Source organism: Schistocerca americana, chromosome 6 (assembly GCF_021461395.2).
Source record: "Schistocerca americana isolate TAMUIC-IGC-003095 chromosome 6, iqSchAmer2.1, whole genome shotgun sequence".
Taxonomy (NCBI): Eukaryota; Metazoa; Arthropoda; class Insecta; order Orthoptera; family Acrididae; genus Schistocerca; species Schistocerca americana.
In genome coordinates this window covers 87,982,570-88,008,274 of record NC_060124.1, presented here as the reverse complement: position 1 = coordinate 88,008,274, position 25,705 = coordinate 87,982,570, and the positions used below count along the sequence as shown (strand labels likewise).

General features: G+C 41.6%; 1 protein-coding gene across 1 annotated transcript in view; it reads right to left on the bottom strand.

Moving 5' to 3' along the window:
* Positions 1–25,705, bottom strand: part of LOC124619336 (UDP-N-acetylglucosamine--dolichyl-phosphate N-acetylglucosaminephosphotransferase) — a 141,523-nt gene that overhangs the window by 78,780 nt on the left and 37,038 nt on the right. The gene's annotated exons all lie outside the window — the stretch shown is intronic.

The window sequence follows — 25,705 nt, the reverse complement described above, 5'->3', positions numbered from 1 at the left end:
TTCCCTGGCTGGGAGGACTTCACTGATTCAGTCTCTGGGACTGAGGATGAGTGTGAAGCCCTATGACCAGCTGCTTTTGGGCTCTTCAGCTACTGGTGGGTGCCATCTTTCCCACTAGCATAAACATGGGAAGGGAGTGACTCAAGGGACCCCTTCCTAGGGAGAGGAGCCAAAGAAGACTTACACTTCTCCAGCTCAGAAGTGGGGACTGATATGCCCGATGGTTGGGGAGGGGGGGGGGGGGGGGTGTTGCTCCCGAAGTAGGTGGTGCAGGAGCAACAGGGAGGGAAGTGGCCCCCTCCATCAAAGGGGCAGGTGTAATCTTCTGGTTCTGAGAGGCGACATAAATGCGAGGAACTGATGGGGTGACAACTGTTCTCGTAACAGTGGCGTAAGAAGAGGTATTAGCCACAGGATGTAGCTCAAATTTCCTCTTAGCCTCGGTGTAGGTCAGTCGGTCCAGCGTCTTATATTCCACAATTTTCCTCTCTTTCTGTAAAATCCTGCAGTCTGGCGAGCAAGGTCAATGATGCTCTCCGCAGTTGACACAGATGGTAGGCGGGGCACATGGAGTATTGGGATGTGATGAACATCCATAATCTTGACATGTGACACTGGAAGTACAGCGGGAAGACATATGGCCGAACTTCCAGCACTTAAAGCACCTCATCAGGGGAGGGATATATGGCTTGACATCACAGTGGTAGACCATCACCTTGACCTTCTCTGGCAATGTGTCACTCCTGAAGGCCAAGATGAAGGCACCGGTGGCAACCTGATTATCCCTCGGACTCCGATGGATGCGCCGGACGAAATGAACATCTTGCCACTCTAAATTGGCGCGCAGCTCACCGTCAGACTGCAAAAGAAGGTCCCTGTGGAATATAATATCCTGGACCATATTTAAGCTCTTATGGGGCGTGATGGTAACAGAAACATCCCACAACTTGTCACAAGCGAGTAATGCCCGTGATTGGGCAGAGAATGTTGTTTTTATCAAGACTGACCAAGAGTGCATTTTGGACAAGCCCTCCACCTCCTCAAACTTGTACTCCAAATGCTCCACAAAAAATTGACGCTTCGTGGCCATGAAAGATTCCTCATCAACTCTCGCACATACAAGGTACCAGGGCGAATAAGCTTCACTGCCATCCTTAGCCTGGTGTTCATCCCATGGTGTGCCAAGGAGGGGAATGATTTGGGGTCATATTTATTAGCACTGAAGTTAGACTTTGTCCACTGAGAGACTGCTGGCAGCGGACAACCAGCAAGAGATGACGTACTACATTTCATGGCGTGTCATCCACCCTGATGCCACCCACTCTGACCAGGGGCCCTCCCCACCAGCACCACCCAGCCTCATCAGGGGCACCTGGCAGGATGGCCATTGCTGGGAGTCCTGATGTGCCAGGGAGATGGGCATCTACTTCATGGCATACATGGGGAGTTAACGGTGCAGGCATCACCAGAGTGATCCCTGTGTTGAAAGCGGGCTACAACCAACAGGGTACATGACAGCCCCATCACAACGGACAGGCTACCGTGCTGGATATGAGGTGCAAAGAATTCCATGGTCCTCATCGGCGCAGAAAAAGACACTGCATAGTGGGTGGAGGAAAATGCACCCATGAACGTGTCCTCGCTCAAGAGATGGAGGATGAGCAGGACTGCAATGCCACCACGAGAAAGTAGGCTAACGATCTCAATGCACAATGGACATGATGCACTATGTAAGGCAACCTTCCCCAATTAGCTCACCCTTCAGAAGAATTTTGAAAAATAAAGGTCAAAACCTACAGGGGACCATCACGTAAAGGCTGAAAGTTTTGAGACTCCTTTTAGTCACCTGTTACAACAGGCAGGAATACCTCGGGCCTATTCTAACCCCTGGGCCTGCAGGGGGAGCCAGCAGTTGGTATGGGTAAAGCGGGAGAGAATATCCATTCTGCATTTGAGGGTATATATAATTCTGTGCAAAACTTAAGGACAAAAGTAACCTTTGTATGATGTATTACTGCCTCAGCTCAATGAAACTTGGCCAATACACAATACTGCTACAGTATAGTACAGAAGGTAACTGAAAGAAGTACCCGTTGAAACAAACAGAAATGACATTTTTATTCAAAGACAAAGTCACCGACTCAACCATGTGTGCCGTATCCACCCTTGGAGAGCAAGAGTGAAAGTTTCATATGCAGTCCAAAAAAATAAACAGCTAAGCCAGGAACTTGGAAGATTATGCAATGTCAGTTATATCTCAAACCATTCTGTCTGCAGTTCATGCAAAAATTAAAACCAGAAGAATTATGGCCAGCTTCTTCAATTGTGCATCACAATGCAGGAAGCACTTGACAATGAACATTTCACCTCCAAGCTGATATTCAGCTTGGAGGTGAAAGGCGTATCGCCACAATGTGAGAGTGTGGGGTGCTGTAAATCCTCATGAAATTGTGATACACTAAGGATCAATGTTTTCTGTGCAATGTCACAGACAAAGCCATATGGTGCGGCACCCCCCCCCCCCCCCCCCACCTCAATGGAGCATCAATTTTCACTGCTGCCTAAATGACAAACTTCTGCTTCACTGGATTGGCTGTAGTGGTTAAGATGATGTAGTTCTGTTCTCTTGCTGACCCTGCCCCCCATTCTCTGACCTAGTACCTCATGGGGATACATTAAAGACCGTGTTAATGTACACCAATGACAAGGACACTGGAACAGCTCAGCTCAGAGAATGTATCAATGCTGCTCTGATGACCACTGACAGCATGCTGCTACATAAGGTATGAAACAAACTTAACTACTGTAGAAGGAAAGTTGCACCATGTATCGGAGATGTTGAGTTGCGATTGGCACAACAAAAAGATTCACAAATTATAGCTTTCGGCCATTAAGGCCTTTGTCGGCAATAGACACACACACACACACGCACGCAAACGTAACTTGCACACACGTCTGCAGTCTCAGACAACTGAAACCACACTTTTTGCTGGGTCTATCGCGACTCAGCATCTTCCCTATATGGTGAGTAGCAACTTCCCTTCTCTAATATTGTTACATTCCATTCTGGATTTTCCATTGTTTGATTAAACTTAACTATTGCTTGGACATGGGCTGTGTGACACAGGACTCTTGTAGAACATTTGTAGAATGCAAACGGCAAACTTTGAATTGAATTGAATTTAATTTAATTTTATTTGATCCTGTAGGATTACATTGTGTACAGTAAATGTACGTGTAATATGGGACATGTCAAAGCTTTGTGACTTTGTGAGTTTACAGTTGTAAGTGCAATACTTTGGATTCCACTCCCCCCACTCACTCATGATCATACCCTGGTGGGGTGGCTTGCATTACTCAACAATACAGATAGCCATATTGTAGGTGCATATTGACTGATCTGGGATTGTAACATCGGCCAACATGGCCTTGCTGCACTGGTACTGTGAATGGCCTGAAAGTAAGAGCAAACTAGAGGCATCATTTTTCCCAAGGGCATGCAGCTCTGCTGCAGGGTTAAATGATGCCATCCTCTCGTGCAAAATATTCCAGAAGTGAAAAAGGCCCTTCCCCTCCCCTCCAGCTTGGATCTCAGAGGCGATTACTTAGGAGGATGTCGTCATCAGGGGAAACAAAACTGGTATTCTTCTGCTGCATTGTGGAATGTTAGATCCCTTAATTGGGTAGGTAGGTTAGAAACTTTATAAAGGCAAATGGATAGGCTGAAGATAGATATAGTGGTAATTTGTGAAGTTCAGTGGCAGGAGGAACTGGACCTCTGGTCATCCAAGTACAGAGCTATAAATACAAAATCAAATAGGGATAATGCAAGGGTAGATCTAATAATGAATACAAAAATAGGAATACTGAAACTCTGTACAACCTCTGGTTTAGTCAGTTTATCCAGGTCCCATCTCCTTAAATTCCCACCTTTTTGCAGTTTCTTCAATTTTAATCTGCAGTTCATAACCAATAGATTGTGGTCAGAGTCCACATCTGCCCCTGGAAATGTCTTACAATTTAAAACCTGGTTCCTAAATCTCTGTCTTACCATTATAACAACATAGTGAACACACTTTCAAAGCCAAAACAGACACGAAGCAAGCTCCCACCACAATTGTACCCACCACAATTGTATAAGTTTCTATGCCAACAAACTCCGCAGGTGATGAAGAGATTTAAAAAAAAATGTGTAATGAGATAACAGAAATTATTCAGATCATTAAGGGAGACAAAAATTTAATAGTGATAAGGGACTGGAAGTTAACAGCAGGAAAAGGATGAGAAGGAATAACAGTAGGTGCACACTGGCTGGGGTGAAAGGAATGAAAGAGGAACCCGCCTGGCAGAATTCTGCACAGAGCATAATTTAATCAGCACTAAAACTTGCTTTACAACTCATGAAAAAAGCCTGTGTACATGGAAGAGAACTGGAAACACTGGAAGATTTCAGACTGATTATATAATGGTAAGACAGAGACGGGAGAAACAGATATTAAAGTGTAAGACATTTCCAGGGGCAGATGTGAACTCTGACCACAGATTATTGGTTATGACTTGTAGATTAAAACTGATTAAACTATAAAAAGGAGATAGGGCTTGGATAAGTTGAAAGAACAAGAGGTTGTTGAGAGTTTCAGAGGGAGCATTAGGCAACAGTTGACTAGAGCAGGGGAAAGGAATATAGTAGAAAACAAATAGGTAGCTTTGAGAGATGAAACAGTGAAGGAAGCAGAGGATAAAATACATAAAAAGACAAGGCCTAGTAGAAATCCTCGGATTTCACAGGAGATATTGGATTTAATTTACCAAAGGAGAAAATATAAAAATGCACCAAATGAAGCAGGCAAAGGGAATACAAATGCCTAAAAAATGAGATTGATAGGATGTGCAAAATCGCCAAGCAGGAATGACTAGAGAACAAATGTAAGGATTTAGAAGCAAATTTCACTAGGGAAAGAAAGATACTGCCTGCAGAAAAATTACAGAGGCCTTTGGAGATAACAAAAGCAGCTATATGAACATCAAGAGTGTAGATGGAAAACCAGTATTGTAGACAAGATGGGGAAAGCTGAAAGGTGGAAGAAGTACACAGAAAGGGGTATATAAGGGAAATGAACTTGAAGGTGATATTATACAAAGGGAAGAGCATGTAGACGAAGACGAGGTACCAGACATGATACTGCAAGAAGAATTTGACAGAGCACTAAAAGACCTAAGTCGAAACAAGGCTCCTGGAGTAGACAGCATTCCGGCAGAATTACTGATATCCTTGGGAGAGCCAACTATGACAACTATTCCACCTGGTGTGCAAGATGTATGAGACAGGAAAAAATAACTCCAGATTTTAAGAAGAATGTAATAATTCCAATTCTAAACAAAGCCAGTGCGAATATTACTGAACTATCAGTTTACAGACGAAGAACGAAAAAACTGCTATAAGCCAACGTCACGGAAGATCAGTTTGGATTCCAGAGAAATGTAGGAACACACTAGGCAATACTGATCCTATGACTTATGTTAGAAGATAGGTTAACGAAAGGTAAAACTACGTTATAGCATAGTAGATGAATTTTGCTATTTGGGCAGAAAAATAGCTGATGACTGCCAAAATAGAGAGAGGATGCAAACCTCTGGCAATAGCAAGAAAAGAGGTATTGGTTTAAGTGTTAGAAAGTTTTCTGAAGGTATATTTGTCTGGTGTCTAATCTTGTATGGAAGTGAAACATGGACAATACACAGCTTAGACCAGAAGAGAATAGAGGCTTATGAAATGTGGTGCTATAGAAGAATGCTGAAGATTAGGTCGGTAGATGACATAATTAATGCGGAGGTACTGAATAGAATTGGGGAGAAAAGAAATTCGTGGCACATCTTGACTAAAAGAAGGGTCCAGCTGGTTGGACACGTTCTAAGACATCAGGGGATAACCAATTTGGTACTGAAGGGATTTGGGGATTGGGGGTGGGGCATTAAAATTGTAGAGGGAGACCAAGAGATGAATACAGCAAGGAGGTTCAAAAGATGTAGAGGACGCAATAGTTGTTCGGAGATGAATAGGCTTGCACAGGCTAGAGCAGCATGGAGAGCTCCATGAAACCAGTCTTTGGGCTGAAGGTGACGATGATGACAACAGCAGCAGCAGCAACAACAATATCATCATTTTGGAAATACAGAGCTTTGAAAACAAATGAATCATTTAAGCCTTGTACTTTAGTACCAGTCTGTCTGGCCGTAGTCAGCCCAGTGTCCCCAAGTACAGATGGGCAAAAGCAAATAGCTGATGGCAGATGCCCAGAATGGATGCAACTGGACCACCTGTTGGGTAGCCTGTACTAATCACACCTGTATGTGGGCTGATGGGAGCCCTTACACTGTGTGTGTGTGTGTGTGTGTGTGTGTGTGTGTGTGTTTGTTGGAGGGGGAGGGAGGGGGTGGGGGGGGGGGGGGGGTTAGTAGGGTCAATCAACTACGAGGTTATCAGTGCCTGGGATTCCATAACCTATAGTGCAGTGTTGGAACAGACTGTGGCTACTGCTCACTACTGTCACCACAAGAAAGTTGAAGGTGTTGAAGTTAAAACAGATTCCTTCAGCGTGCCTGTATCATAACACTGCATTCCTACAAAATTACAGTTGATAATATGTTGACCAAAAATGTATAAGGGGCATTTAAATGAAATCTGGTCACTAGAGTAAAGTAACAGTAACGATTTTATTAACTCAAAAATGTAGTTATACACAGTACGCACACTCAAAAATAGTCGCCAAAACTGTTGACACATTTATCCCATTGCAATACTAGCTGGCCGATTCCATCTTTGAAGAAGCTAGTAGGCTGATGTCAGAGCCAGGCCTGGACCCAGTCACACACTTCTTCGTTCATTGCGAATCGATGTCCACGAATAGCTTGTTTTACCTAAAGCAAGCTTCAGCTTTAGCAAGACTAAAACATTCACTTCCGCAACCATTTCTGGTGTGATGACACATTGAGCCTGTCCAGGACAAGCTTAGTCTTCCAGTGACTTGCGCCCCTCAAGGAATCATTTGCACCATTCCACAACAATGAATGGCTTAGACTGTACTCACCGTACACAGCCTTCACATACATTTCACAGCCTCCAACTCCCTCTGCCGCCAAAAATCGAATCACTCCTCGTTGTTTCTGCTTACTTGCCTGCATTTTCGGTAGTGAACAGTAACTTGTGAGAGCACCTCTTTGGCATAAAACCACACTGGCGCTATGCAACATCAAACAGTGTGCACACATCAGTCCCTCTACCAATAGATGGCACCACCATACCCGCAGTTACGTGGTGTCACCTTACGTGTAAGGCAAAGGTAGATGCGCTGACCAGGTTTCATTTGAATGAACCTCATACGCATCTTCTTTGCTTGTGAGTCTTTATGTCAAAGACTAAATGTTAACAGAATACAATTACTTGGAGACTAGTTGTTAATGCTTTACCAGGTTGTACCAGTGAAATATGAAACTGGACTGGAGTAGGTGACAGTAAGCTTATGGTGGCTTCACATTGTGATTTTAAGCAACAAAGATTTTACACAGAACACCCCCCTCCCCCTAAAACGGGTAACAGTAACAAACATCCTTGTGAGATTGTTCCACTTGTAATTTTCTGAAAGTTACACTGAGCAGTTACAGAACCAAAGTGCGAGTACTATGTCTTAGTTCTCCTTGTCACTAGTAAATTCAGTTAAACATAGAAGGAATCAGTAAATATAAGGCTGTTGTGACAGTGACGATTGCAGGTGTTAAAATTAATGTTGAGCAATGTTTTCAGTATGTTGCATCTTGCAGCTCTCAAATTTTCTAGGAAAGGGATTTTTAACTGTTTGCGCCTAAGCTGCTAATTTTCTCTTGACTGACTAGTTTCAGGTTTTGTCCATTTTCACAAGCTGCCTATTACAAAGTTTGTTATAAGTGTATGCGTTGTATGTGGATAATAAAGGTATCAGTAATGGTGCTAACTACTTACGTATTTTTGATATACTTCAAGTGGATAGTTCTACTTATATCATTACACTTTAGATGTAGTTCATATCTGTGTTGAAACATGTCGAATTGTAGTTGTACCTTACTGTAGTATGCTAGTACATGAGCATAAGATCTATTAGTTTTAATTGTGGTAACTTCATTACCCAGCATGATCTGACCCATGTGACAATGATATTTCACATATAATGAAGAATTTGTTCACACTGGACTACACTGTGTGTCACACTGACAAATTTTGTAGATTTTATCATAATTTTGCCATGCAAAGAATTTTGTTATACAGTCTCTCTGAAATATTCAGTTTACTCTGTGATTGCATTAATATCACTGATTATATTCAGTGTGGAACACAGTGTTTCATTATGTTACAGTTGTACAACAAATTTTTTATTTCTATGAATTGCTTGTAGTTGTGTATTCGATGATTACTGCAGGATGGTGTTTTGAATCATCAATCTTCTGACGGTTCTGATGCGACCTGCCACGAATTCCTCTCCTGTGCCAATCTTTTCATCTCACAGTAGCAACTGCAATCTATGTCCCCAATTATTTGCTGGATGTAATCTAAGCTCTGTCTTCCTCTACAGTTTTTATTCTCTACAGCTCCCTCTAGTACCACGGAAATTATGCCCTGGTGTTTCAACAGATGTCCTACCATCCTGTCTCTTCTTCTTCTTCTTCTTCTCCTCAGTGTTTTCCATATGTTCCTTTCGTAGTCGATTCTGCGGAGAACCTCCTCATTCCTTCCTTATCAGTCCACCTAATTTTCAACAGTCTTCTGTAGCATCACATCTCAAAGGCTTCGATTCTCTTCTGTTCTAGTTTTCCCACACTCTATGTCTCACAACCATACAATTCCGTGCACCAAACACACATTTTCAGAGATATTTTCCTCAAACTAAGACCTGCATTTGATACTAGCACACTCTTCTTGGCTAGGAATGCCCTTTTTGCCAGTGCAAGTCTGCTTTTTATGTCCTCCTTTCTCAATACATCATAGGTTATTTTGTTGCATAGGTAGTAGAATTCCTTAACTTCATTTACTTTGTAATCACCAATCCTGATGTTAAGTTTCTCACTGTTCTCATTTCTGCTATGAGGCTATCCGGAAAGTAAGGTTATAATAATTTTTTGAAGTACAAAAAATTATTTTAATAAAATTTACATGGACTGTAGCACAGGGCGCACATTATTTTTCCACATAATCACCATTTACCTCAATACATTCTGTCATCTGTGGAACAAGTTTTTTGATTCCTGTCCCATAGTGACATCCAGCCACCTTTTTCAGCCAGTTATTCGATTTGATTTTCACCTTGTCATCATCGGACAAGTGTTTTCTACGAAGGTGTTCCTTCAATTTAGTGAACAGGTGATTGTCACTAGGTGCGAGATCGGGGCTGTGAGAGGGGTGGCTTAAAACATCCCAACCAAACAAATTCAACAACTCTTGTGTTGCATGAGTGGCATGCGGATGTGCGTTGTTATAAAGGAGACAGACTCGCATTGTCAGTATCTCACGATGTTTGTTTTGTATGTCTCTGTTAAGTTTCTCACAACATCTTGCAGCATTTATTGTTTCATCTCTTTCCAAAAATTCAATGAGCAGAACCCCATTTCTGTCCCAAAACACTGGCACAGTGATTTTCCTTGTTGTTTGCTGAGCTTTGAATCTTTTGGCTGAAGGAGAACGAGTATGGTGCCAATGCACTGGTTGTCATTTGCTCTCTGCATTACGGTGTTAGCCCAAGTTTCATCTCTTGTCACTATCGAGCTGAGAAAAGCCATGCCTTCAGTCTCAAAAAGGCCAAGAAATTCATGAGTGGCAATGACTCTGTTCATTTTGTGTTCAGTAAGCATCTTGGGCACCCATCACACACACAACTTGCGATAATTTAGTCGATCAGTTATGATCTCATTAACAACAGTTTGTGAAATGTTTGGACAAACATCATGCAGGTAGTCAATCATCAAATGGTGATCAGAGAGAAGATGTTCTTCAATTTCCTGCACCACATCATATGTCACAACAGATGGTCTTCTGCTTCTGACTTCATTGTGACTTTCTGTCCTTCGAAAATTGAAATTCCATACTCATTTCATCACATGTTGCCTTGACATTATGTCCTCTACATAAACTTAAACAATTTTGCGATGAACCACAATGGTGTTCATGCCTTTAGCATTTAGGTAGTGAATTACAGCCCGCAATTTACAATTGGTGGGAACAAGCATTTCTACCAGTCACAACACTAATCAACGAGCTACTGGTTGCTGGGAATACTCATTCCCTCTGCTGGCTTCCCGCTACACAGCAGTGTAACAACTTCCCCCAGGGACATTCCATGCTAAAGCTACATACCTTGTAACCTTAGTTTCTGGATAATCCTCGTACATCTCATTACTTTTGTCTTTTCTTGATTTACTCTCAATCCATATTCTGCACTCATTAGACTGTTCATTCCATTCAGCAGATCATGTAATTCTTATTCCCTTTCACTCAGAATAGCAATGTCAATCAGTGAATCTTATCATTGATATCCTTTCACCTTGAATTTTAATTCCACTCCTGAACCTTTCTTTTATTTCTATCATTACTTCTTCAATGTACAGATTGAACAGTATCCCTCTTTGTTCTTGTACATATTGCATATTATTCATCTTTCCCTGTGGCTTACCCCTATTTTTCACAGAATGTCGAACACTTTGCACCATTTTACATTGTCTAACACTTTTTCCATGTCAAAAAATCCAATGAACATGTCTCGATTTTTCATCAGTCCTGCTTTCATTATTAACTGCAATGTATTAGCTGCAATGTCAGAATTGCCTCTCTGGTGCCTTCCCTAAAGCCAAACTAATCACCATCTAACTGATCCCCAATTATTTTCCATTCTTCTGTATATCATTCTTGTCAGCACCTTGGATCGATAAGTCTTGCACTTGTCGGCTCTTGCAGTCTTCAGAATAGTGTGATAATGTTTCTCCGAAAGTCTGATGGTATATCAGCAGTCTGACACATTCTATACACCAAATTGAATAGTTATTTTGTTGCCAATTCCCACAATAATCTTACAAATTCTGATGGAAAGTTGTTTATCCCTTCTGCCTTATTTGATTTTAAGTCTTCCAAAGCTCTTCTATACTCTGATTATAATATTGGATCCCCTATCTTATCCCTATTGACTTCTGTTTCTTCTTCTATCGTGTGATTAGATGAGTCCTCCCCCTCACAGAGCCCCTCAATGTACTCTTTTCTCTTATCCACTACTCTGCATTTAACAGTGGAATTCCCATTGCACTCTTTATGTTACTGCCATTGCTTTTAATTTCAAAGAAGGTTCTTTTGACTTTTCTATATGCTGAGTCAGTCCTTCCAACAGTAATTTCTTAAAATTTTTCATGTAGCCATTTTGTCTTACCTTCCCTGACTTTCCTATTTATTTCACTCCTAAGTGACTTGTATTTCTGTATTCCTGAACACTTCTGTAGCTCCTTCTTTCATTGATCAGCTGAAATGTTTCATCTGCCATCCATGATTTCTTCGCAGTTGTCCTCCTTGTACCTATAGTTTTCTTTCCAACTTCTGTGACTGCCCTCTTTCAAATGTCCACTCCTCTCCAAATGCCCACTGAACTATTCACTGTCATAGTATCTACAGCTTCAGATAACTTGAAATATTTTTTTTCATCCTTAGTACTTCCATATCCCTCTTCTTTGTGCATTGATTCATCCTGAATAGTCTCTTGAACTTCAGTCTACTCTTCATCATTACTAAATTGTGATATGAGTCTATATCTGCTCGTGCGTGCGCCTTATAATTCAATATCTTGTTTCAGAATCTCTGGCTCACTATGATGTAATCTAACTGAAAGCTTCCCATATCTCTGACCTTTTCCAAGTATACCTCTTCCTCTTGTGATTCTTGAACAAAGTATTTACTATTACTAACTAATATTTATTGCAGAACTCAATTAGTCTTTCTTCTCTCTCATTTCTACTAGCAAGACGATATGCTCCAGTAATCCTCCCTTCTACTCCCTTCCCTACCACTGCATTCCAGTCCCCCATGGCTATTAGATTTTCATCTCTCTTCGTGTACTGAATTACATGTTCAATATCCTCATACACCATCTCTATCTCTTCATCCTCTTCATGCAACATCAGTATGTATAACTGAGCTATTGTTGTCGGTGTTCATTTGCTGTAGAGTCTGATGAGAACACCCTATCACTGTTCACGTAACTCACTCTCCCTTCCTACTCATAATGGATCCTACCCCCGTTACATCTTTTTCTGTTGCTGTTGATATTGTCTGACCAGAAATCCTTGTCTTCTTTCCATTTCATTTCACTGATCGCCACTATATCCACAATGAGCCTTTACATATTTTCTAGCTTCTCTACCACGTTCAAACTTCTGACATTCCACGCCCCAACTTATAAAGTGTTGCACTTTGGTGGTAATTCAGTCTTTATCTCTGTAGGATGTAGTGAAATTCATATGCTGACTATGATGCTACTGAAATTTTCTATGAATTTTTGCTGTGCAATTCTGTTTGTGCAGTTATCATTTGTTCTTGGTGCTTAGTTGTGCGAATGTAGATTTCAATTTGTTCCAAAATGTTCACAAATTGGCCTTTTGAGAGATTATGTAAACTAGTGAGATTTCTCTCGATATTTTCAGTGGAGGTGTTTATTTTCTCTGAAACGCCTGCCAAAAGCTGAAAGATTATTTTCGCTTACGTTTATGTGTTCTCTATGTCTCACTTTAAAAGTTCTGTGTGTCTACCCAATGTAGGTTTTATTACATTCATTGCATTTTATGAATGATGTTAACTCCTTATGTGTTGTTGATATAGAACCCTATTTTGAGACTTACTTTCTTTAATGCACTGAAACCTCATCTTCACAACAGAACACAAAACTAACAACAGCATTAATTTCTTCATCTTGACTGTCAACTTCAGTATAGCAGGTGAGATGCAGTGCACAATGACAATGACATGGGGACATGGATTGGGAGGGGGTGACAGGACAAAGGGAGGGGAAACTGTTGGGTAGAGGATGGAAGGAAACTGGGTTGGCAGAGGCTGGGGCCAGGGCCAGGGCCAAAATACCTATCCTCTTTTCTCTACAACCTCCTTTCCCACCCACTTCACTTGGTCCTCCCTCAACCCAACAAGTCACCTTGACCATATTAACCCAAATAAGCACCGACAGTACCTGTGTTTTGACAGCTGTCACCCCCTCCACAACAAAATTTGCTCCCATACATCCTGGCAATGCAAGGATGGTGTATCTGCAGTGACGAGTGATGGGTATTACCTTTCCTAGTATGCTGAAGGTCTCACTAAGGCCTTCATAGACAGGCACTACACTCCCCCCTCCCCCAAACCTGTACCCTCACACACCCCTAATCCTCACATTCCCAGTCCAGACTGAAGCAACAGAACCACATCCTTCACCATGGCTTTGAATACCTATCATCAAGCCTGTAAATTAGGGACATCCTACCAAAGATCCTTTCAATCCCTCCTAAAGTGATATTCCATTACCCACCCAACCTATACAAGTCCCTGGTCCATTCTTATGTCAACCCCATTCCCAATGACTTTTCAAGAGATCCGAACCCTGTGGAAGACCCAGGTACAAGACCTGCCTGACCCATTCACCCAACATATGCTACTCCAGTCCTGTCACAGGTTTATCCTATTCCATCTGATGCAAGGCCGTCTGTGAAAGCAGCCATTTCATATACCAGCTGTGCTGCAACCACTACTCAGCATTTTATGTGGGCATGACCATGAACCAGCTGTCCACCATAGAGAATGGCCACCGCCTAACTGTGACCAAGAGCAGAAGTTGACGATAAAGTGGCTAACACGCTGGTGAGCACAACATGCGCATGTTCAATGGCAGCTTCACAAATCAGCTTTTCTGAACTATGAAGATTGGAGTTATACTTGCAACACATCCTTCGCTCCTGCAATTCTCGTGGCCTCAAAGTCTTCTAACCATCTGTCCCCACATTCTCTACACAACATTTTCCCCTCCCTTAGTCCTGTCACATCTGACAAATCCATGCCTCCATGTCACTTTCATCATGTGCATCACCTCACTGGCTCCAGTACCCATGTATCACATGACTAGCCTACACCTGCCACTCTTCCCTCCTGCTTTCCTCATCTTGTACACCTGCTGCCCCCTCTGAGCCACTAGGTTCTCATCTCCACTCCAACCTGCTGCATCCTGCCTCTGTGTCAGGTGGGGTGAGTAGATGGACAAAATCTCCATCCCCTTTGTTCCATAAAATTTTGGGCATGCAGCCACATAAATTCGACTTCTTCTTCTAATATTTTGGCCGAATACCATCCAGCCTTCTTCAGAGTGAACCAAGGTAACTGACACTCCAGCACTTGCTCCATCCTTTTAAACCCGTGGACCATACCACTGCGCATGCGGCCACAGATAAACCAGGTGCCAGAGATGTTGATCGGTGACGAAGAGGAATGACATATGCATGGAATTAGATCTAAGGCTGCGCAGTCGATACACACGGTGATATCAAAGTATCACTGCGAGCTGCACCGTTGTGACATCTTTGCAATTTTATTACAGAAATTGCTGGATTCAAAGATTTGTTCAAACTGAAGCTGCTATCTCTATTAATTAAATTTGTCGCCAACTGAATTTCAATAGCTTCTTTCACTACTGAGTCCCATAAAGATGAAGTCGAGGCTAAAATTTCAACGTTATCCTACAGCAAAGTGTGCCCAGTGTCAATACAGCGCTCTGCCACCGCAAACTTATTAGGTTGTAAGAGATGGGTGTACCTGCAGTGTTCCGTTCATCTCTCCTGGACTGTATGTGGTGTTTATCCGACGTATGAACAGCTGCACTGACAGAGGATCTTGTAAACTCCAGGCTTCCAAAGCACCAAATCATCTTTAATGGAACCCAGTAGTGCTGCTGTCTTTGGTGGAGGGCAAAAAATCACGTTCACTTTATGTTTACTGATGATTTGTTCTATTTTTGACGATAGGCTTCCCACATATGGCACAAAAGACATGAATTTAAGACTTTCCATGTCTTCTTCTGATTTTTTTACACTCACTGTTGGTTTCATTTGTAGTGCTGTGGAGAGTACCCGTTGGCTTCAAAAACTCTTCTCAGGTGTAGAAGCTCACCCTCCAGACTGCTCTCATCAGCAATGGCATGTGCTCTGTGTACCAGAGTTCCAAGTACACTCATTGTCTGCAAAAGATGGTGGCAGATATCCGCACATAAATATAAACCCATATGGGTCAGTTTTCAATGTACATCATGTCCCAAAGTGCCATACCAGCACATCCAAATATGGAAGGCACCTATCTTTTTCGATTTTCATCATGAACTGAATATATCTGTGGATGGAATTTAGATGATGTAAAAATTCTTTTAATTTGCCTTCACCATGAGACCACTTTACAAATGTGTCATCAACATACCTACAGAACACTGTGGGCTTCAAGCTAGCTGATTCCAGCACCTTCTCCTCGAAGTACTCCATAAAAATGTTGGCCACCAAGGGCAACAAAGGACTACCCATGGCGCCACTGTCAGTCTGTTCATAAAATTCATTATTGAATGAAAAATATGTCAACGTCAAAACATGTTCGAGCAAACCTGAAATCTCTTTGTCAAAAGTTTTTCCAACAAGAAACAATGATTCCGAAAGAGGAACCTTTGTGAACAATGACATTAAATTTAAACTGATTAACATGTCAGAATTGTTCAGTTTGAGTGATTTCAGTTTGCCAATGCAGCCACAGAGTCACATATGCGATGAGCGCATTTTCCCACCAGAGGCCTTAATAATTATGCTAAGTGTCCGGCACAATCATAGGTTGGAGAGCCGATGTTACTCACTATCAGGTGCAGAGGAACACCATTCTTGTGAATATCTGGAAGTCCATAAAGCCTTGGAGGAACCACACCACTTGGTTTGAATCTCTGCACAACTTCTGGTGGAAGGGGGCAGGTGTTCAGAAGTGAATCAGTCTTCCTTACCACCTGGTTGGTGGGGTCATTACTGATCTTTCGATAGGTGCTGTCACTCAGTAAACTGTTCATTTTATCACGATAGTTGCCACAAGGCATTAATTCAGTGGCATTATCTTTATAAGCTGGATGAACCACTGTCTCGATATCCTGGTAAAGCTTACATAGTGCAGCCCTCTCTGCCACAGATACGTTACTCCATTGTGTGCGAGCCTTTATAACTGCACGACAAGTTTCGCATCTTATTTCTTCAGCTGATTCCATAGGAAGAGGATGAACAGCTTCTTCAATGGCGCTAATGAAAGCTGGTATTGGTAAAACCCTAGGCGTGGGTGCGAAGTTCAGTCCTTTACTTAAAACTATCAAGCACAGCATCATCCAAATCTTTATCTGTCACATTAATGAGGAAGTGTCTAGTAATAGTTTCTTGTTGCGAAGGCATCTCAAGCCAGCTAAATTTTGCCATCTGTCTTGATGTGGCTACCTCACAAACCCAGTACGTTATACCGTCAATACAGTTCCATGAATTATAGGGTAACTCCACAGATACCTTTAGATGCAGGCGATAAAGTTTTTCCAAAACCAGATCCAATTTTTGGTGGGTAAAATGGATCCTCTCCTTAACAATAGTAGCACCAGCTTTCCTTAAAATCTTGTTCATGGCAACTGACTTTACAACATGTACTAACCTGGCAAACTTTGAAACTATGCCAGCTTAATAAAAAACTTAAAGAGCTCAGTAACCTCACTCTCAAGTGTCTTAACTTAGCCAATCGGTGAACACTTAAAACCATCTCCTCCATGAAGAGGTACTTAATGTGCATCTTCATATTTTTGCAGCACGAAGACTGTTCCAAAAATTTTGGGCATGCAGTCGCATAAATTTGACTTCTTCTTCTAATATTTCGGCTGAATACCATCCAGCCATCTCCAGAGTGAGCTGAAGTGACTGACGCTCCAGCACTTACTCTGTCCTTTCAGACCCATGGACTGCACCACTGTCCATGCAGCCACAGATTCAAAAGGCACCAGAGACGTTGATCGGCAGCAAAGAGGAATGACATATGCATGGAATTAGATCTATGGCTGCGCAGTCGATCCACACAGTAGATATCGATGTATCACTGCAAGCTGCACCGTCGTGATGTCTTTGCGGTTTTATTACAGAAATTGCCAGATTGCAAAATTTTTACAAACTGAAGCCACTATCTCTATTAATTAAATTCATCACCAACCAGATTTCAATAGCTTCTTTCACTGCTGAGTCTCAGAAAGGAAGTCGAAGCTAAAAATTCAACATTGTCGTACAGCAGAGAGTGCCCAGTGTCAAAACACTGCTCTGCCACCGCAAACTTAATAGGTTGTTAGAGCCGGGTGTACCTGTGGTGCTCTGTGCATCTGTCCTGGACTGTATGTGTTGTCTGTCCGATGCATGAATGGCCGCACTCACAGGGGATCTTGTAAACCCCAGGCTTCCAAAGCACCAAATAGTCTTTAACTGAACCCAGGGCTGCTGTCTTTGGTGGAGGGCAAAAAATCACTTTCACTTTGTGTTTACTGAAGATATGTCCTATTTTTGATGATAAGCTTTCCACGTGTGGCAGAAAAGCCATGGATTTATACTTGAAGTATATCGAAAAATGATCCATACAGGTTTATACAAGGATAACTCAATCATTATCCACAATTTAATTATATTTTTGTTTATTTGTTGTTATATCTTTGCAATTTTCAAGCTGCTAGGTTAGTTTCATTATCGTTGCTGTGCTGTTAATCATGGCTGCTCCGCTGTCTATTTGCACCAAAGAAGAGCAACATTCAGTGATCCGTTTTGTTCTTTCGGTACAGTACGGGAACAGTGTTTTGCCACAATGGAGTGTCTTAGAATGGATTTAAAAGTTCTGAAATGGTCGCACAAGTGTTATGCATGATGAAGGAGCCGGACAACTGTTTACTGCCACAAATAAAGAAACCATTGAGTGTTCACATGAAATGATTCTCTTAGACAGAAGATTAACTATTGACAAAGTGGAACATCACCTGCACATTAGTCACGGTTCTGCCTACAATATCGTCCACAACAGACTCGGGTTTTATGAAGTTTGGGCAAGATGGAGCCCAAAACAACTCGCACAGTTGCGTAAACAACCATTTGGATTGCAATGGTAATGAAGGGGACAACTTCTTAAACTGGACCATTACTGGTGACGAAACATGGATCCATCATTACGAGCTGAAGAGTAAACGGCAGAGTATGGAATGGAAACATCCAAATTTGCCGTGCAAGGAAAAGTTCAAGACCCAACCATCTGCAGGAAAACTGATGCTTATGGTTTTTTGGGACGCACAAGGTCCAGTACTGGAACATTGTGGGGAAAGGGGCACAACAATAAACAGTGTACATTACAGTGAGATGCTTACTGCCAAGTTAAAGCTTGCAATTCAAAGCAAATGCTGAGGATTGCTGTCAAAAGGTGTTGTGTTGTTGCACGACAATGCCCATCCAAATACTGCTGCCCACACTGCTGAAATGCTCCAGAATCTCAAATTTGAAGTACTGCATCATCCTCCATATAGTCCCAACCTTGCCCCTTTTATCACTTGTTTGGTCCACTCAAACAGGCACTAAGGGGCCATTGATTTTCCTTGGACAAAGCAATGAAAGAAGTGGTGCATTCCTGGCTTGCAACTCAACCAAGAACCTCCTTTTATGAGGGCATCAGGAAGCTTGTACAATGATGGACCAAGTGCGTTGAAACGCAAGGAGACTATGTCGAAAAATAATGTTCTTGTAAGTTTCCTATTTGATTACAATAAACTTTTATAACTACTTTGCGGATAATAATTGACTTACCCTCGTATATACGTGGAAATAGCTGCCACCATCCTTCGCAGACAATGAGTGTACTCAGAACTCTGGTACACAGAACACACATCATTGCTGATGAGAGCAGTCTGGAGGACGAGCTTCTACACCTGAGAAGAGTTTTTGTAGCCAATGCATACTCTCCACAGCAGATACATAGGCACTACCAACAAAACCAACAGTGGGTGTAAGAAAAGCAGAAGAAGACATGGAAAGTTTTAAATGCTTGACTTTTGTGCCATACGTGGGAAGCCTATCGTCAAAAATATGATGGATCTTCAGTAAACACAAAGTGAAAGTGATGTTTCACCCTCCACCAATGTCAGCAGCACTCCTTGACTCCGTTAAAGATTATTTGGTGCTACGGAAGCCTGGGGTTCACAAGGTCCCCTGTGAGTGCGGCCGTTCATACATCAGACAGACAACCACGGTCCAGGAGAGATGTACAGAGCACCGCAGGTACACCCAGCTCTTACAGCCTAATAAGTTTGTGGTGGCAGAGCACTGTACTGACACTGGGCACTCTATGCTGTTCGATAACATTGAAATTTTAGCCTCGATTACATCTTTCTGGGACTTGGTTGGGAAGGAAGCTATTGAAATTCAGTTGGCAGCAAATTTAATTAACAGAGATAGTGGCATCAGCTTGGACAAATTTTGGAATCCAGCAATTTCTGTAATAAAATCGCAAAGATGTCACGACAGTGCAGCTCGCAGTAATACATAGATATTACCATGTGGATCGACTGCGCAGCCACAGATCTAATTCCATGCATATGTCATTCCTCTTTACCACTGATCAACATCTTTGGCACCTTGTGTATCTGCAGCCGCATACGCAGTTATGCGGTCCATGGGTTTCAAAGGATGGAGCAATTGCTGGAGCATCAGTCACCTCGGCTCACTCTGAAGATGGCTGGATGGTATTCAGCTGAAATGTTAGAAGAAGAATTCAAATTGATAAGGCTGCATGTCCAAAATTTTATGGAACAGTCTTTGCATTGTGAAAATATGACGATGCAATGCACCAGCCAAACTGCAACTGCATTGGAAGAATCCTGACGAAATGCAATTTACCTACAAAGAGAGATCTTGCAAATTTCTACTTGGACTGATTCTTATGCACGGCTTATCAATCTGGCATTTTTACTACATACAAGACAAGAGATAGAGAAGGTATAAAGAATAACACTGTGTTTCGTCAAAGATTCATTTATCAATGTCAGAGCATCCCAGAGATGTTCACCAAACTCCAGTAACAGACACATCTAAAAAGGCACTGTGTTATAATTGAAAGGTTTATTATTAAAAATTCTGAAAGTATGCATTCCAAGAAGAATCAGGCAACTCTCATGACAGGAGATTATTCAGTTTCATGTCATGACTTACTGACCATCATTTTTCCTGGCCACCAATTGCAAATGTAATAGTATCCAACACCACACACGGAAAGGTGGCTCACGGAATACGCATGTAATTGAACACTGCAAGAACCAGCCTTCAGGATAGAGTATAAAAATATACTTCAGTCCCTAACGTAAGATCTGCTAGAGAAAATGAAGATGAAATCAGACTTACAACTGTGCACACACAGTTTTTCCACTGTCTAGAAAGAGAAGAAAATTTATACATGGTACAACAAAGTGCCCTCTACCATGCACTTTACAATACTTTACAGCTGTATATATGTGCCCAATTAAACCTATTCAGCATAAATATTACATAGATTGATACTGAAAATTTACTGTGACAGCATTCCCACATACAACCAGTTTGTGCAAAGCTGAAGAAGCTGACAGATTACAGAACATACTTTGGTGGACTAGTCAGTTACTTGATACTGAAAATTTACTGTGACAGCATTCCCACATACAACCAGTTTGTGCAAAGCTGAAGAAGCTGACAGATTACAGAACATACTTTGGTGGACTAGTCAGTTACTTGTGCCTGTTGTAATGTAAATTTATAGTCAAGCCACAAAGCATTATCTAGGAGGCACATGAAATCTTTGCCATACTAATACATTAATAAAACTGCTACTCAGATATATATTTACCAGCACCCTTTATCCATCATTTTATCCTAAGAGTGCAAATTCATAGCTTTTTCACATCTATGTACTAGTATAAAGTTATCAGAATAAAAATCAGGGTCATTCAGAGGGTAAGAAAAATTGGATTGCTTTTGGGTGGGTAGAAGTAAGCTGGATGACAGTAAATAGGGATAGCACAATTTAATGTTGCCACATAAGCTAAATATTTTTTGTGGATGATGCCTGGAGGTTGTGCAGTTATTACACTGTGTGATGCAGACAACGTAATATCTTCTTCTACAGAGCAGTTCAACAAACTGTCAGTAGGATGCCCTGTAAAATGTGAGAAGTCTCAAAATGGCTCACTCATTTGTCTGAAACTTACCATCCTGTTCCATTCAAACTCATTCACATGCTGATATTTTGCCCCTTGCCTTGTTTCACATTTATGTTTTGTTTGTCAGCTTGCTGTAACACGTGAAGTTGCTGTAATTTCTCACAATGTTACTCACTAGCAGCTTCACCCACATCCTCAACTTGAACTTATTTGGATCCTTCTTTCCGAGAGTTGGGATTTTTACAAAAATAGTTGTGTGAACAGTGGCAAGAATTCCAAACTGCCAACTCCTCCCCTAGCTGCCCCCCCCCCCCTTTTAAGGGAAATCTATAGGTACTTTGTAGTTATGAAGTTACGATCATTTGGAACTGATGCTGAAAGAAATAAAGAAAAGTGTGCAAAAGTTTGTGTATCGGGGGTGGGGGGAGGGGGCATGCAGAAAATGAAAAGGAATAATACAAATGAATCCGTTATTTTGTAATATACTAACTTTCATTTCATTAGAAACAAATTACTATAATTATCTTTAAAACCATATGACCATTATCCCTAACTCAAGGTTCCTACACTCACAATAGCATCCACTGTTGAAACTGCCCTACACACCCACACCCCACCAAGAACTTCAGGCCTACCACTGGTGAATCCTACTACATCAAAGGCAAAATGTAAAAACACATGTTATTTACCATCTAACACGTGTTCACTTCACAGCTTTTTATATATAGGTCAAAATAAAATAACTTTGTGATTGACAGATGTCAGCATTGCTGGCTAGTACACAATATCCCTTCCCACATGTACATGTGTGTGATATAAATCACTTCTTATACTGCCCCACCCCCCACCCCCAAGCTGACATTAAAACTGCTGAGTGCATTGCATGAATGGACAAAGATGAACTGTCTGCCCTGGGGACATTAAGTACCCAGCTGCTGAGCACACTCTCCAGCATGACTCAAGGGACATATGTCTGAGCTTCAATGCTGGCACAACATAGTCATCCTGGACAATGTAGGTGCTATGGGTAGATCTTGCACCAACCCTGCCAACGACCCAAACTACATGCTAGTTACGTGTGCAACTTGCCTCCTTATAGAAGATGTTCAAGGGCTTCCACGGCGCACTCGGCCTTCGGACAGTGAGCAACGAGCCAGCAGAGTTCACTGACACCACGGATCTCTTTCTTACATCAGCCATGTGACAAGTAGCAAGAGCAAATGTACCCTGGCACCTTGAGCTTAATTTAGGATGGCACACAGTCCCTGTAGAGCCAGTTCACTCCGAGTGAGCTTCCTTGGCCAGGTGCCGAATTCTTATGTATTCCTTCAATCAGGAACTCACTTTGGAACTGCTGCAATGATGATGCCATGGTTTACATTAGTGATCAACTAGTGGACTTTTTAAGATTTCTCATCTTTGTTTCTATCCCAGACTTCACTGTTTTCATTATGCCGGAACATTAAAATGGAATTGTCCTTCTGGGACTTTTAACGCTTACAGTGTCTAATTGTACAGAACTTCACTCTCTATCAGGACTTTAATTGGCTATCATTGTGCATTGTGTATTTACTAACAGGTAATGTTTGCATTTTTCCCAAGGGCCTTCAGCCTTAGACAATATTTATGTTTATTTGTTCTTCCACAAGTAGTGCAAGTAGTGTCTGTCTCGTCCAGGCCTTCAGCTTCCCTATAAATGTTATTGTTCCCTCACTCTTTGAGAAGATACTTTCTTTTCAATATTGTTTCTTCCTTGTTAAAGGAGTAATTGTCTTAGTCAAGTGATTAATTCTTACATTGCACAAAATCACTTGTCGGAGGAGATTTATGCTCTTTTGTTAAAGAAACTTTGTTCTAACAAATCTAAGTGAACAATTGCTCGTCCACCAAATCAGTTGGGTGTAAGAGATAGGCACAGTCAGCAGTTTTCTTCTTCTTCTTCTTCTTCTTCTTCTTCTCCTCCTCCTCCTCTTTCTTTCTTTCTTTCAGGTCAACTCTACTCTCTCATTCCACGTCAGCTGGCAAAGTGGTGTTTGTTAAATTCCCCCCCCCCCCCTCAACCCCTTTTTTTTCTTTTTTTGCATATACTACCCCATTCCCTCATTCTGTGACTTTTGGTCTGTTTATCAGCCACTAGATTTCATGATCAGTCTTCAGTGTTCATGCCCAATATCTGTGTGCTACATGAGATACTGATAGTGTGTCTTATTTCTGCCCCAGCATGTCTAGTGCAGCAGCACCAGAACACCCATCTATCTTCTCCTTGCTGTGTGACTACTGGTAGATTCAGTGCTGCCTCATGGGCTTAATGGCATGTATCCTAATGATGTCAAAGGTGCCCTGCACGGATCCTCTCCTCCAGGCTCAACCATGGTCACCGGTCCATGGTACGTTGAGATGGGCCTTCACCTCTCTGCTCTTTGAGAGGGGTCAAGTGGGGGAGGGGGAGGGGGGGGGGATGAGGGGAATGTGGACTGCTAACAGGCCTTGTGTCTGCTCAGCCTATCAATCCAATCTATATCCAAGTTCTTTAGGCAGCCTGCTTCCTTACAGAAGATATTCGAGAGCTGCCATGACACACTCGACCACCAAACACTGCCCAAAGCACCAGCTGAGGTTACTGGCATAATGGACTGCTTTCTTAGACAGCCACATGAGAAGAAGCAGGATCAAATGTATCCTGGTGCTCAGGGGCTGTATTTAGGTTGGTGCATGGACCCTGGAGAGCCAGTTCTCTCTAAGCGAGCTTCTTGGGCCACAGGCCGAATGCTTACACATTTCTTCAATTAGGAACTCACTTTAGACCCACTGCGACAACAGCACCATGTTTTATGTCACTGATCAGCTGATGGACTTCTCAGATTTCTTGTCTGTTTCTACCCCAGACTTGACTGTGTTTTCATTATACAGAACTTTGAAACTGAAGTGTTCTTCTGGGACTCTCAACGCATACAGTTTCTAAGTGTATAGAACTTCAACTTTAGTGTGTCCCATCAGGATTTGAACTGTCTGTCCCCTGGCATTGTGTATTAACTAGTCAGTGGTATTTTCTAGAAGTGTCTGTATTTTTCCTTAGAACCTTCATCCTTAGACAATATTTACATTCATCTCTTCTTCCACAAGCAATGTCTGTCTCATCCAGACCTTCGGCATCCCTATAAACATTATTGTTCTTTCACTATTTGAAAAGAGACACTCTTTTCAGTATTGTTTCCTCCTTATTCAAGAAGTAATTATCTTACTCAAGTAATTAATTCCTACATTGTGTTGAACCACATGTTGGGGTGGATATAAACTCTTTCGTTAAAGAAACTTGTGTGTGTGTGTGTGTGTGTGTGTGTTTATTCAGCGCATTCTGAAAAATGACTTTGTTCAAAACCTTGGCAACATTTTCATTTTTGTTTATGTACCTGTCAAACATTTGACGCCCCCACTATATGGAGAGTCCCGACAGCTACCTCCTTACATTGTTTATATTCCACCAAAGTCTTTCCATTGCCATATTTACATTTTACTCAAGTGTTTTTGTAGCTATCAATAAGCAACATGGCGATAACAAAGTGAGCCAGTGAAATAGTCAATGTCTCAAATTTCAAATGAATGAAAACATAAATACCAAAACGGCACTAAAAAAAACTTTTAGTACAGAAATAAAATTAAATGTCTATACAGTTTGGTCCAAGCCACACAACTATTACGTGTGTAGTGATAAATGGGCGGCAACTGTATAATATACTCTGAAAAATAGAACCTGTTTAGAAAATGTTGAATTTTTTGTTAATTATGTGGTACTAAATTTTCAGCCTTTTAAACCACCCTTAGCAAATAACATATGCTGTATATTATTAATGATAGCTACATGTTCATGCTGACTACATAGCAAGTTTCTCATATCTCTGAGGTACAGTACAGAAATTTTACTTGTTCCATATCCCAACGAATTCTCCTTCATTATGGGATCTATAGGACAAAGTGTGTGAATGTTTGAGATTGCCTCTTTTTTCTGGAACTGTGCTCTCACTGAAGCTTTCATCATTCATACAAGTGATTACTTGTTCCAAAATTTTATTCCTTTATTATATTTATGATAGCACTAAAATCTATTGTATGTACACTCTGAAGGGGTCATTCATAATCTTACTTGACAGAAAAGAGGAATAAGTGCAAACACACCCTATGTGAAAATATCTCATGAACAACAAAAAAAGGTTCTATCTACCAGCTTTCTATTAGAATGCAAATAGCACTTCCAGGGATGTGAAGCCTAAAGACAGTGGCATAATCTACAGAGTAATTAACACTTTCTGGGAAAAATTAACACAATAAGGGTAACAGCTCTCTGGAGAACAAAGTCTGGGACAATCAGTACTCTAGTTTTAAATTGCGAGGTTGTTTCAAACCAGTGCACACCC